This window comes from Triturus cristatus, chromosome 6 (assembly GCF_964204655.1).
Source record: "Triturus cristatus chromosome 6, aTriCri1.1, whole genome shotgun sequence".
In the NCBI taxonomy this organism is placed as follows: Eukaryota; Metazoa; Chordata; class Amphibia; order Caudata; family Salamandridae; genus Triturus; species Triturus cristatus.
Genome location: NC_140589.1, coordinates 488,750,921 through 488,762,888, shown reverse-complemented (window position 1 = coordinate 488,762,888; position 11,968 = coordinate 488,750,921). Strand labels below are relative to the sequence as shown.

At 45.2% G+C, this 11,968-nt stretch overlaps 1 long non-coding RNA gene across 1 annotated transcript in view; it reads left to right on the top strand.

The window, feature by feature from the left end:
• Positions 1-9,058: 9,058 nt before the first annotated feature.
• The window catches only part of LOC146817317 (uncharacterized), a 348,140-nt gene continuing 345,230 nt past the window's right edge, over positions 9,059-11,968 (top strand). Inside the window, exon 1 of the long non-coding RNA XR_014962530.1 lies at positions 9,059-9,193. This is a non-coding gene — a long non-coding RNA (uncharacterized LOC146817317). The remainder of the gene's footprint in view (positions 9,194-11,968) is intronic.

Here is an 11,968-nt window from a genome sequence, read left to right as displayed (position 1 = left end):
GACTGGTGCAACTAGTCAGTATTCACTTTAGTGCACTTATATATTCTTATGCCAATTGCCTAATTGGCAAGGTGATTGATGAACTATCGGGGATATTCACAAGGAGATATTGCTGTGTTAGCAGCACTTTTCTGCCGCTAATACGAAGATAATTTTATTGCCCTATTACCAAGCTGTTGCTAACAGCCGTTAGCGACAGTTTTTGAGCAAAAACATCCGTTGTAAAGATCGCTACTTCTGTTAGCGATAATTATATGCAGGAGAGGCGTTCCATTGCAAAAACGGCCGCAAACACCACTACTTTGTATTCACAAGGGGATCCTTGAACTTCTGAAGACAAAAAAATCTGGCTCTAACTGCAGTTAGAGCAGTTACTTCAGACCAGAAAATAGCTGGTCTTAAAAATGGGGATAACACTTGGGGCCACATCTCAGCAGGTTTTGGTGCTGGACAGCACTGCAAGTAATGTTGCAGCGCTGCCCTGCGATAAAACTACATGCAGGAATGTGCACCATCAATAAGATAGTGTGCATTCCTGGGCCCTAGTGATGAAATGTGTTGCAGCACTGCAACAAGACAGCGTTTTAAAACCTCTCACTACGCCCTTCTTGCGACAGCATAGATGAACTGTATTCACTGGACAGCGCTCCCTTACGCAAGTAATGACAGATACGTCAGGGATCCTGACGTATCTGTCTGAGCTAAAGTCACTCATTGCTGCAGTCATGTCACAACCATGACGCAACCCAAGCAATGCATGGGGCCAGCCTATCCCTGTGGCACTGCGTCACCCCCAAGCCTGCCATCAGGCAGGTGGAAGGTACTGATACACTGCCGTTCATGAGGGGTGCCCGAATGTCGGCGTTGTTGGAGATCCATCGGTGGTTGTTGCCCTCTGTGGTGTCATTGTTTGGAGGCATTGGTGGAGTGTTGGTGCGGAGGGAGTTGATGAGACGTTCTTCGATGGCCTTGATCCAGCTGTGAGGGGGTGTGATGATGGCAGTGGCATCCATTGAGCAAGGTGTAGACTTGATGTTATCAATGATGGTCGGTCCAGGAGAGTCCGGTGTTGTGGCTGTAGTTGAAGTTCCCACTGGCGGAGGTGACGTACTCGACCATGTTTCCTGCTGTGTGGCTTGTTGAGGTGACTTACTGCTTGCGTCTGATGTAGGGGACCTTCGCCAGGAGGGGGTGGTGTCCTGGTCACTGGGGTTGTCAAGGTGGAAATTGAGTTCACAGAGTAGGATGTCGTTGGTGGATGGGAGACCTGGGGTGCCATGAGGTCTACAATGGTATTGGAGAATGGGGAGCGATGGCCCGGGTGGCCTGCATATGAGGGTGCCACAGTGGATGTGCTTGGGCTTGGTCGAGATCTGGGAGTTGAGGTGGTCCATGGTCACCCTTGGGTCATTAGAGTGCGTGGTTAGTCGGAGTGTGCTTCTGTAGGTGATGGCAATGCCTCCTCCTTGATGGTCGGAGTGCTGTTTGCGGGTAACACTGCAGCCATCAATTATGGCGATGGTGATGTCCAGTTCAGACCAGAGGATCGTCCTGACAGGCGAGGTGGCGTCCAGGGTTGATGGGGAGGAGGGTGCTGGCATCGTAGTAGTAGAGTGTCCAAGAGGAAGGTTCCTTGGTGCTGAGCGCAGTCCAGGGGCAGACGGACATGAATGGCGTAGCCTATGGCTTGCTTTTGGCACGGGACATGACCATTACAACACAGGCAGTACATCGTTAACAACACAACTCCGACAACGCAGGTGCCTTTACATCGCATCTGATTACGGCGCATTGTGAGTTCAGTAATGGGGTAATTAAAAGTTTTTCGGGTCAGTATGGGTTTAGGATGTAAAGTCTGAAAATTGAGGTGTGTTTTGGGGTAAAATATGGAATTTGGGGTGTGTTTTGGAGTAAAATATGGAAATTGGGGTGTGCATTTGGGTCAAATTTGATTTTTGGTTGTGTTATGGGTGTTCAAAAAGGAATTCCAGGGTTCACGATTGGGTTTGGGGGGCAAAGGTTAGTTTTGTGTTGCACTCACTGAAGTGGGAATAGTGATATTAATGTCTCCTCTATGCAACACCTATTCTACTGTTGCAATGTGGCGAGTGTTAGTATGCAATGGAACGTAATGGAATGCGATGTTATGGCATGCGTTGCAGCCACGTATGTGCCTTTGGCACATGAGTGGTATGCCCACTGTGCATGGGGGCACAACGGACGCCAATGAGAAGTGCTGGGGGGGCTGGACAGCTGTGAGGTGGTAAACGCTGAAAAGAACACTGGATGGGGCGTGGACGCGGGGATGTGTGTGTGAGCGGATGTTGTAAATATTTTGATAAGGGAAGTCTTACCTCAAAGCCAGGTCCCGTCTCTTCGTTGATCCTGCTCTCCTGCGTCTGCTTCCAGGAACAGGAAGTAGGCAGCCAGACTCCCTCCCCTGAGCCAATCGCAATGCTGCGATGCGGCGGTGGGATTGGTAATTGGCAACGGGACATAGCATGCAGCCAGAGGCTGGAGGGGTGGGCATGTTCTGCATGCAGACTGTAATGCAGCCTGCATTACGAACAGGGAAGTGCGCATGACTGCTTTGGGTGGGCTGAGTGGGCTGACCAAACAGTCATTGCGCACTTGAGTCAGTGCCCCGTGCTTTGAGCAGTCCTAGCCAGCCTCCCACCCATAAAGTAAACATAGCACGGTTACATCAGTAAGTTATCATCATGTGATGATTGTTGCTCTTCTGCACTGCTTGAAAGCAGTGGGGTGATGCTCTTCGGCCATAGCAGATGAGCTGCCACTAGGGGTGCATTATCTACGTGTGCGAGACCTGGGCGACTCGACCCCTAGGCGTCCTGCGCTACTCGTCCCACCTTCTCCTTACATGGACATTGACACCGTGGTGCAATCCGCTGCACTCTCTCCAAATCTGTGACTGAGCCAGCAGGAGCCTCAGCCAGGTAGGATTTCACAAGCCTGGGTACAGCAGTCACCGCCAAGTCTGCTGGTGAACCTACCAATGCAGTTGATGCAGCAGGGCCCCCTTAGGCTTGAAGTTGCAGCGTTCCAGCCACACAAGTTCGGAGCAGCCCAGAGGCCTCACCCTCCACAGCATCCAGCCAGCCTAACATCATCCGGCCAGTGATGCCGAGAGGCGGCACCCACCATTGATAATCCCCTCCATGCACCCTTGTGTAGTGGTGGATCATAGTATGAGTTGCAGACCTCCCTACGATGGGGTGCAGGAGCGCTACTACTATTCACAGCTCCAATTAGCTCTTAGAAATGCTCAGAAAGTATACTGCTATGGTAAAGACGGCCAAGGGGGTTTACTTTGCGGAGCGTATTGCACAATCTAAAAACAACTCTAAAGAAATGTTCTCAATCGTACAGAGTTTTCTTGATCCTAGAGCTGACTATAGGACCCTACCAGGCTCGAATGACTGGTGTGAAAAACTTTCAGCTTTTTTCTGCAATAAAATTAAATCCATTCAGGATGGTTTGGGGCCCTCTAGCCAGCTTCTGGTGACACAACAGTTTCCCATGGGGGCTAAGGCAATCATGGTTGGTCTTTTTTTGACCACTTTTTCGGTTATATTCCTCTCCGACACTCTGTCGATACTTAAATGTCTGAAGTCAGGCTCCCCTACTGATCCTTGCCGTGCTAGGCTTCTAGCAGCGGTGGCTGATACAGTTAACCCGGAAATTAACAATATGGTGAATCTGTCTCTTCAGACTACCACGATTCCATTTGAGTGGAAGCAAGCAAAGCTCCTTCCATTATTGAAAAAACCCTCTCTTGACCCTGTATGTCCGGCCAGCTATCGTCCTATTTCCCTCCTTCCGGCTGTGGCTAAGATCTGTGAGAAAGCTGCCCATAAACAACTCTCTGAGTTGGTTGAGATCTCTGGGGCTCTCCACCCTGCCCAGTCAGGTTTTAGAGCTTCTCATAGTACCGAGATAGCTCTGGTTGAGGTGACTGAGGCGATTAGAGACTGACTGGATGCCGGCTGCAAAGCAGCACTTGTGCTTTTAGATCTCTCGGCTGCATTTGACACAGTGCCACACCAACCTCCTAGCCCATAGGAATCAATGGGAAGCCAGTTACCATTACCGAATCGGTAAATACCGATTCTAAATTACCGACCAATTCCGAATCGGTAATATTTACCGACTGATTACCTACATACAAGTTACCACTTCTTAAATACCGATTCAGTAAAGTTCGGTATTTAAGAAGTGGTAAATTGTATGCTACCTACATATGGCCCTACATGTGTAGCGATTGCTTAAAAAAACTTTCAATAATGAAAAACAAAGTACACAGTATTTCACTATCAGGACGGGTCACACACACCAATACATGTCGTACCTTTTACGTGCACTGCACCCTGCTCAGGGGGGTACCTTGGGCCTACCATAGGGGTTCCTTACGTCTAAGTAAAGGGAAGGTTTGGGCATGACAAGTGGGTGCAATTGCTAGGGCAACAAGGCAGTCTACGAGTGCGTCCGCAGACACTACAGTGGTAGGTCTGAGACACGTTTACAGGGCTAGTCAAATGGGTGGAACAATAAGTGCTGCAATCCCACTAATAGTATTTGATTTACAGGCCTTGGCACACACAGTGCACTTTAAAAAGCCTTATCAGTAAATCAAATATGTCAATCATGGATAACCAATCATACCACAATACATTATACAGAGAACACTTACTCTTTGACACTGATCAGCAATGTAAGTTGCCCAAAGCATCTAGAGCAGCAAAAACGAAATTCAGCACATAGCAAAAATACAGGAGGCAGAGGCAAAAAGACTGGGGAAACTACAGTAAACATGCCAGGTCTAACACACTGTAAAACTGAAATGGAAAGCACTTTCTTAATTGATACCTATGATTGCTGTTAACAAATATTTGATGCTACTTTACAACTCTATGGGAAACAATTGTGGTGAAAATAAAACCATGGTTAGCTATTTTTTAACTATAGGTAAGAATAAACACGTGCACAGGTAAGGAGAAATAAAAGAACATGTAAAACAATAGGTCAACAGTTTGAATTGTCTAACAAGAAGGCAAAGTCCTGTATGCATTGAGCCATCCCTTGTTAAACTGAATAAAACACTGCTTATGTGTGCTGAGTAGGTTATAGTGAGTGAAATGTCATAATAAATTGATAATGTATTGATTCTGAAAACAGTTTTCACATGTTGGAAGTGTTTTTGAAGACAGCACTGCTTTAACCCGTTTCTGTCTCTGTCCCTCATACAAGTAGTGTTAAGTAGCTTAGATACTTTTAATGTTTTCTATTATAACAATGTGCAACTATTGTAGGATGATGGGATTAGAATTGTATTCTCTGATGTTACTTTGATACCGTGAGCGAAGCACAAACAGGATCATCTTTGAAATTCTATAGAAAAAAAAGCAATTTGAAGAATGCACAAAGTCTAATGAAGCCATATATTTGAAAAAAAAAATCCATGTTAAGATACAAATCAATAATGGCGTTGAGTTCCATCTATCCTCAGTGATTATTACATAACCTTACACCCATTAAACTCTCCTTAGGTCGATAGTGCCGAATAGCCTATGTTGTTGATTCATCCCAGTTTCCTTTTGTCAATAATGTAAGCTGGTGGGTGAGGATATGTTCGAAGCACTTCACTGACAATTGAAACACCTCAATAGCACTACCCTTTCTTTCTTATATGATAAGTGTAAAAGAAACATCTATTACGTTTTGTATAAATGCACTGTGCAAGTAGGCTATTCACATTATTTCAGAATGTTCTAACAATTTTCAAAGCTTGATGTTCATTCACTTGGAAATACATAACAAACCGGCACAATTTTCTGAAGTTGAATAAAGGACAATTTGCATAGGCAGATCGGAATATAAGTACATTTCCACTTAAGTTTAAATTATAGATGTTTTAAAGACACTTTAAGTTCAAATCATAAAGAAATGCATGCAAGTTTATGAATCCAAGGTTACATTCCAACGCCTTTGGAAACAGGAGCTTGAGCAGTGATTTGAATGCGATCACTAGAGTATCCACTACCATTTTCTGCAGATTTCAACAGGTTCTACTTGCCAAACTGTACGGGGCAAACATTGCAAGAAGAACTGAAACTTGCAGAAATATCAATGGTAAGTAACTATTTCCAAATACAGTTTTTTTTTTCTGAGTGTCACACCACCCCAACGCCCGGGTATTGCCATTTATCAGGTGCAGTAAATAACGTATTCCCGGTCCTCATTCCTGCCTCCCGATAATCATGGCCATAGTTTTAAAGCCAGTTTCAAGGCCCGCTGATCCCGACTTATTATCAGCTTTAGTCAAGTGGAAGGCAAAGCACTGTGCATATATGGGGTGACTTTTTTTCCGTAACGTCAGATTGCACTTCAGTTACCATGCATTGGGAATCATTACAGTTCATGACCAAAACTACTGCTATACATATCGCTAAAAACTCCAGTGCTCTGACTTCTGCATCTTTTTCCGAGACACTGAGCGAAAGAAGCTATGTCTAGATTCATAGACCTGGAATGACCTGGAAATCGCTAGATGGAATAGAACTTTGGGCATTGGGAAGGGAACTGGGCAGAGTGTGGGGGTTTGTACTAAAAGTGGAGGGGTAAAGAGGGTTTCGAAACTTTGAATTTATCCAGACATGGGATACCATATTGTTGAATTGCCCTTCAATGGAAAGCTTTGGTCGATTTGTTGCTCTACTGGAAAACAACGAGGGGAGGTGTAATTTACAATGTAGTAACTGGCACCTTTAATTGTTGTGCTATGCTAAGGCTTGAATAGGCTCTCACAGCTTCAGAACTGGTAATATGAAAAGGGGCTAGATGGCAAATGCAGTACACAAGTTGAAGATTCGAGCAAATTTTTCGGTGAATAAGTGGCAGACTGGAATCTAAGCCGACCAAGCCCCCTAGCTGACCATAAGCGCGACATTTTCCTGGAATCAAGAAGCATGTGCACAAGCCGTTTTGAACAAATGCATCTCAAATTGCACATGATGAAAGCTGCTGTGAATTTACTCATATCCAAAAGAAAACCTTTTCTAAATCTGGCCCTGTGAGTACATGCACAAACTGCGAAGAATGGATAAAGTGGATCCAAAAAGAAAAGGATTGGCAGATAAATCCCACATTTTACATATGTAAATTGAAATTGGCAGAGCTGATCAAGGAATGGGAGTGCAAAAGCCCACTGCCATTTGAGCAACCCCACAAATTGTTTATTGAATCAAAAATACTAAAGAAAATACATTTTCCTGTTAATGATGGCTGTTAGTTTCCACTTTTTTAGGTTGAGCCTAGACAGCGCTTGCACTGGCAGGTGATCTGTTGTATGTACTTTGTGGGGTGTGACTCCTCCTACCACTGTGGATTGGCTATTGTCTGTGTCATTCAAAAATTATAGTCTGTAAATGGCTAATGGCTGGTGCATGGCCTACCTTTTTTCACAAGTTAACTCCCACGTGGTATTGCTTCGGGAACTAGCAGCCACGTTTATGCTCTCTCCCTGTGTCGTCTTTGCCCGCCCCCACCACTCCTTGGAGATTGCTGCATTATTTTGGTCTAATTTAAATTAGTAGAATATACCTGGGCATTTGTATAATAAAAGATTGTCCTCGATTCACAGAATGTTGAGCCAACACTAAGGCTCGAGTATGGATCCCCCACTCCAAGTCAGCCATTCTTATTGCTTTTAACCAACCCGTCAAAGCTTATAAATGCCAGCAAAAACAAGCAGGATGAGGGGGTACGTGGTTTAAAAGGAGAGGGCACGCACTACTGCTGTGAGCACTTCTTTTTTTTAAACAAAATTATGATTTTACGATAGAAATGAGTGAAGAATTGTTTTTTCTTTCCTAGCGTGATCACTGTGTACTTTTGCCTACTTTTGGATGTTTTTCTATGGCTTGTTGCCCTTCTTTTTGTGGTGACGATTAGACACTCTGACTCATGCTGTGCCTGTTGCCACCACTGCATGTTCTGCCAGTGGGGCTGCTCCACGGTTCCTGTATGCACATTGATATGGATCATGACTTCCCTGTGGCTACAGAGTGAACACTGCAGGGTTTGCCCCAGGTATGTCCAGAGCAAACAACTGCAGGGTTGAAAGCTCCACTCTGCCCTGCGTAAACAGTGCTGGCCCACTGAACATCCAGGGACAGCTGCTGAACTTGCAGATAGGTGAAAACAGTGATTGTAGACCCACATTTTAGCAGGACTAATAATGAAGGGCAAGCCTTCAAGGAGGTATTTTGGGAGCTGGAGGGCTAATGTGCCAGAGGGGCCGAAATTTGTTAGACTCTGTGTTAGCAAAGTAGCAGTCGTGCCCAAGATGCAAGGAATTTAATTTCACACTCAAAAGTGATTGGCAGCAGTAGATAAAATGGCCACGGGTCACAAGCAGGATAAAGCAGCTAACAGGTCCCAGTATCTAAAGCTGAGTGAGATGGTGAAGGGCCGCTTTATTTACAGGAAGCCTAAAACAAGAGCAAATAATCACAATGATGTCAACATTGTGGGAATTTTCAAGGTCTGTGGACTTACAACCTCGCATTTGTGTTTTTTCAAAAGTTTGGGAGTTTTGTAAAGTGGGAGGCAACCAAAGGTAAATACAAAACAAAATAGGAGCAGCTTTGGTGTGGCGTAGCAGCAGGAAAAGAGCCGCTCAAAAGCACTGGGAGAAATGGCACTGTTAGGAGCATTAGGCCCCATCTTTTGCTCTGAGCACCAGAGCACCCACAAACATTTTGTCATGGTTCTGCAGAGAAATCATAGGAAGAAGGGTTCTGCCGCACACGCTCGTTATGTTTCCACCTTTCTCCCTTATCATGCGGTGACTGGAGGGAGACTGCTGCCCGACCTCTCTTTCCCCGTGAAACCGCAGGAAAGCTGCATCTCCCAGAAGTCATTGGGTCATCGATCTGCTAACAGGGCTGGGAACGAGTCTGGCAATTTCCTTTCCTACATAAGCCCCTCCTTTCTGTTTGTCGGGGCTTGACAAACTGCTTCCTGAGTCAGATCTTGCCCTTCCGGTTCATCGTGGCTGCCGTCTTTCCAGCGCAACTTCCAAAGACTGTTTCCAGATCCTTGTTAAGCGGATCATGTAGTTTACAGCCCATCAGAGAGGCGCTCTGGGTTTCCTGCCTGAGTGGGTCTTCAGGTAAGTGTTCATTGGATTATTGCTAACCATAATGGTTACAGATTACTTGTGTCTGTTCTGCAAGTTTCCTGTGTTGGTGGCCTTATGTAAGTCTTAGGGGGGGAGTCAGGCTCGCTGCAGTCATTGTGTAAGTGCCCTCTACTCCTCTACACCTCACTTTCTTTCTTGTGCCTCTCTGTAGCATTCAAGTGAAAGAAGTGGCTCCTGTCCTGGGTATTCCTTGCTCTCCCATGTAACTTGAAAGAAGACAACAGGCCTAGCAGCGCTGTTTATTGTTTTATCCCTTCCCCTCTTCCCGGGGTGTTTTCCCTCAGAGCGTTGACCTTTGGTTCGCTGTGGGGGGTTATGCCAAAGGGAAGAAGGGGATCTTGCATCTACCCGTCGTCCCTGCTAGTTGGCTTCTCAGAGGTTGGTGACATATTCCATGTTTGGCTAGCCCTGACACATTTTCTCTTGCCTCAACATCCACCATCGCCCCAATACTCTTCCCCACACCAACATTTAGTTCAAGCACTCAAGCATCACAGCACCCTGTATCCCTGGCCAAACTCTGCCCTCTGCCAGCCTCCCTGGCACTTCTCATTGGTGATAGTAGGAGTTGAAGCTTCAATCCCCTTAATTTGTGCTCCTTGATGTCTTGCCATCTGCCAGCCTCCCTGGCACTTCTCATTGCGGATAGCACGAGGGTGGAGCTTAAATCTCATTATTTCTTGCTGCTGGATGTCCTGCCAAAACTTATCATATCAAATCCTTAATAGTGAAGGTCTTGGCCAACCAAGAAGGCCCCTATGAGAAAATATATCATACATTAAAAGGTCTTGGCTAATGCCATAGCTAATAATAATTATAACATATATATAAGTTAACTAACATCAAAAGGACTTTGCTAATATCACACCAGAAAACTAATGGCCTGTGCCTTTATGACCAATTGTTATGGACTTTCAGCCAGTACTCTTCATCCATTGGTCTTTTTGTGTGTCATTCATATTTTAATTATACCCACTAAAGCACTCACTGCGAGTTATTGATCTTTCAAAAGGAAAATATATTTTTTTTTAATGAAATTTGGTGGGGTCACAAGCAATTAATAAATGTCATCATATCATACAGGTACAGCTATAAATATTTAAAAAAATCAGTCAAAAGTTAAATAAGAACACTTGGCAGCATACTGGGTTAGGCACATGAGAGATAGCACAGCGAAGTCTAAAATCAGGGCGAAAATACAGCTGCCCATATCTTTATGAAGACTCCTTTCTCCCTTATTTCTTTTAAGCCCTAGGATGGCAGTCTCGGTTTGATAGAAGGTTTGACAGAGAAGTGTCCACCACCCACATGCATCTGACTAACCCATTCCAGCAGTGGAGACAACAGCAAAGACTCGGGCCAGCCTCGGGATTGAATCCCAACATAATATTTTTTATAGAGAGCTGGACACCTAGTGATAGGTGCTGGGATAACAGCAGGGCAATCTCAAACATGTAGCTATTTAAATCTGCACAGCTGGCAATCCTATGGATAATATCTGCAGCATGCTACCACACTTCGGGCACCTGCTCCTGTTGGTGGTGTTAATGTTAGCCCACCTAGCAACCTTCTCTGATGTGTAGTACAACATTCAAAGGATTGCCAGAGCAGGGCTCCCCCCCCACCCCCAATTAGTTCCAAAGACTAAAACTCCCCGAGTGCACCATATTCTTAAATGCAAGCCCAGCACTGGATGCACAGTGCTATGTCAACATTGGGCGATTTGGCATGCAACCCAGTGGCAGAGACCAGCATTTTCACTAAGTCTCTGCATGCCTTTGATGGTGCTCATGAGCACTCTCAGGGAATGCCACCGACCTTGTGGATGATTGCGAAGACGTGAGCTGAAAGGCAGCAGAGAGGTGTGCAAAGTTCAAACGTAATAATGCAGTTTCACTGCTGATGAGGAGGGAAGTAAAGGAATAGAGCCAGACTGAGAGAAACCACAGTTTACTAGGTGAGGAGTGGATTGCTGGTTAAACCCCAGTGCCACCACATTATAATAACTATAGTGCCATTGAAAAATAACATTATTCATGTGGCCCTGGGAGCTTGCTGCCACAACACACTTCTAAAACCTAAATGGTTCATAAGTTTATATCTCATACTCAGTTAGGATAAGAATAAATGTTTATACAAAGCAACCCAAACACATATTAAAAGTGACTAGCACAAACCTATTGTGCTATTATGAAATTTATTTTAAGCAAGAGGATTTGTATCTCAAAGCAACAGGTCAAACACACATTTCTGGTGCAAACGGGTGAGACAAGGTGAAGAAAGGTGTATAGTATACATAAATCAAAACAAATGTATTAGCTACATACATAATTAACATAAAGATTAAGCAGCGGAGTTAAAATATATATGTTCTCTCAATGACATAAGAATAAATCTCAAGGGGGGTTGGCCTGACAATATGGCCGGCTAGTCACAGCTTAGCACAGCTCCTGGCCTGTATGCCGTAATGCTGATCAAATCCTGGCAGAATCATGACCTTGTATGCTGCTGCTGGGGTCGGAACCTCCCCTGGCTCCAGGAGTCCTATACGAGTGCTGATCTAACGGCCTTCAGACTGGGGAAACCAACTTTATTCCCCCGGAGGTGCGACGGCCTTTCACCACGCAAGATGGCGGAGCGGACCTCGGCTGAGTAATAAAGGGCCTCTCTGAAGTTGGATCTGGACCGGCCCTGCAGCAGAAACTAGGGCTGGAGAGCCACCCGGAGCACTGATCCTTGCCGCAT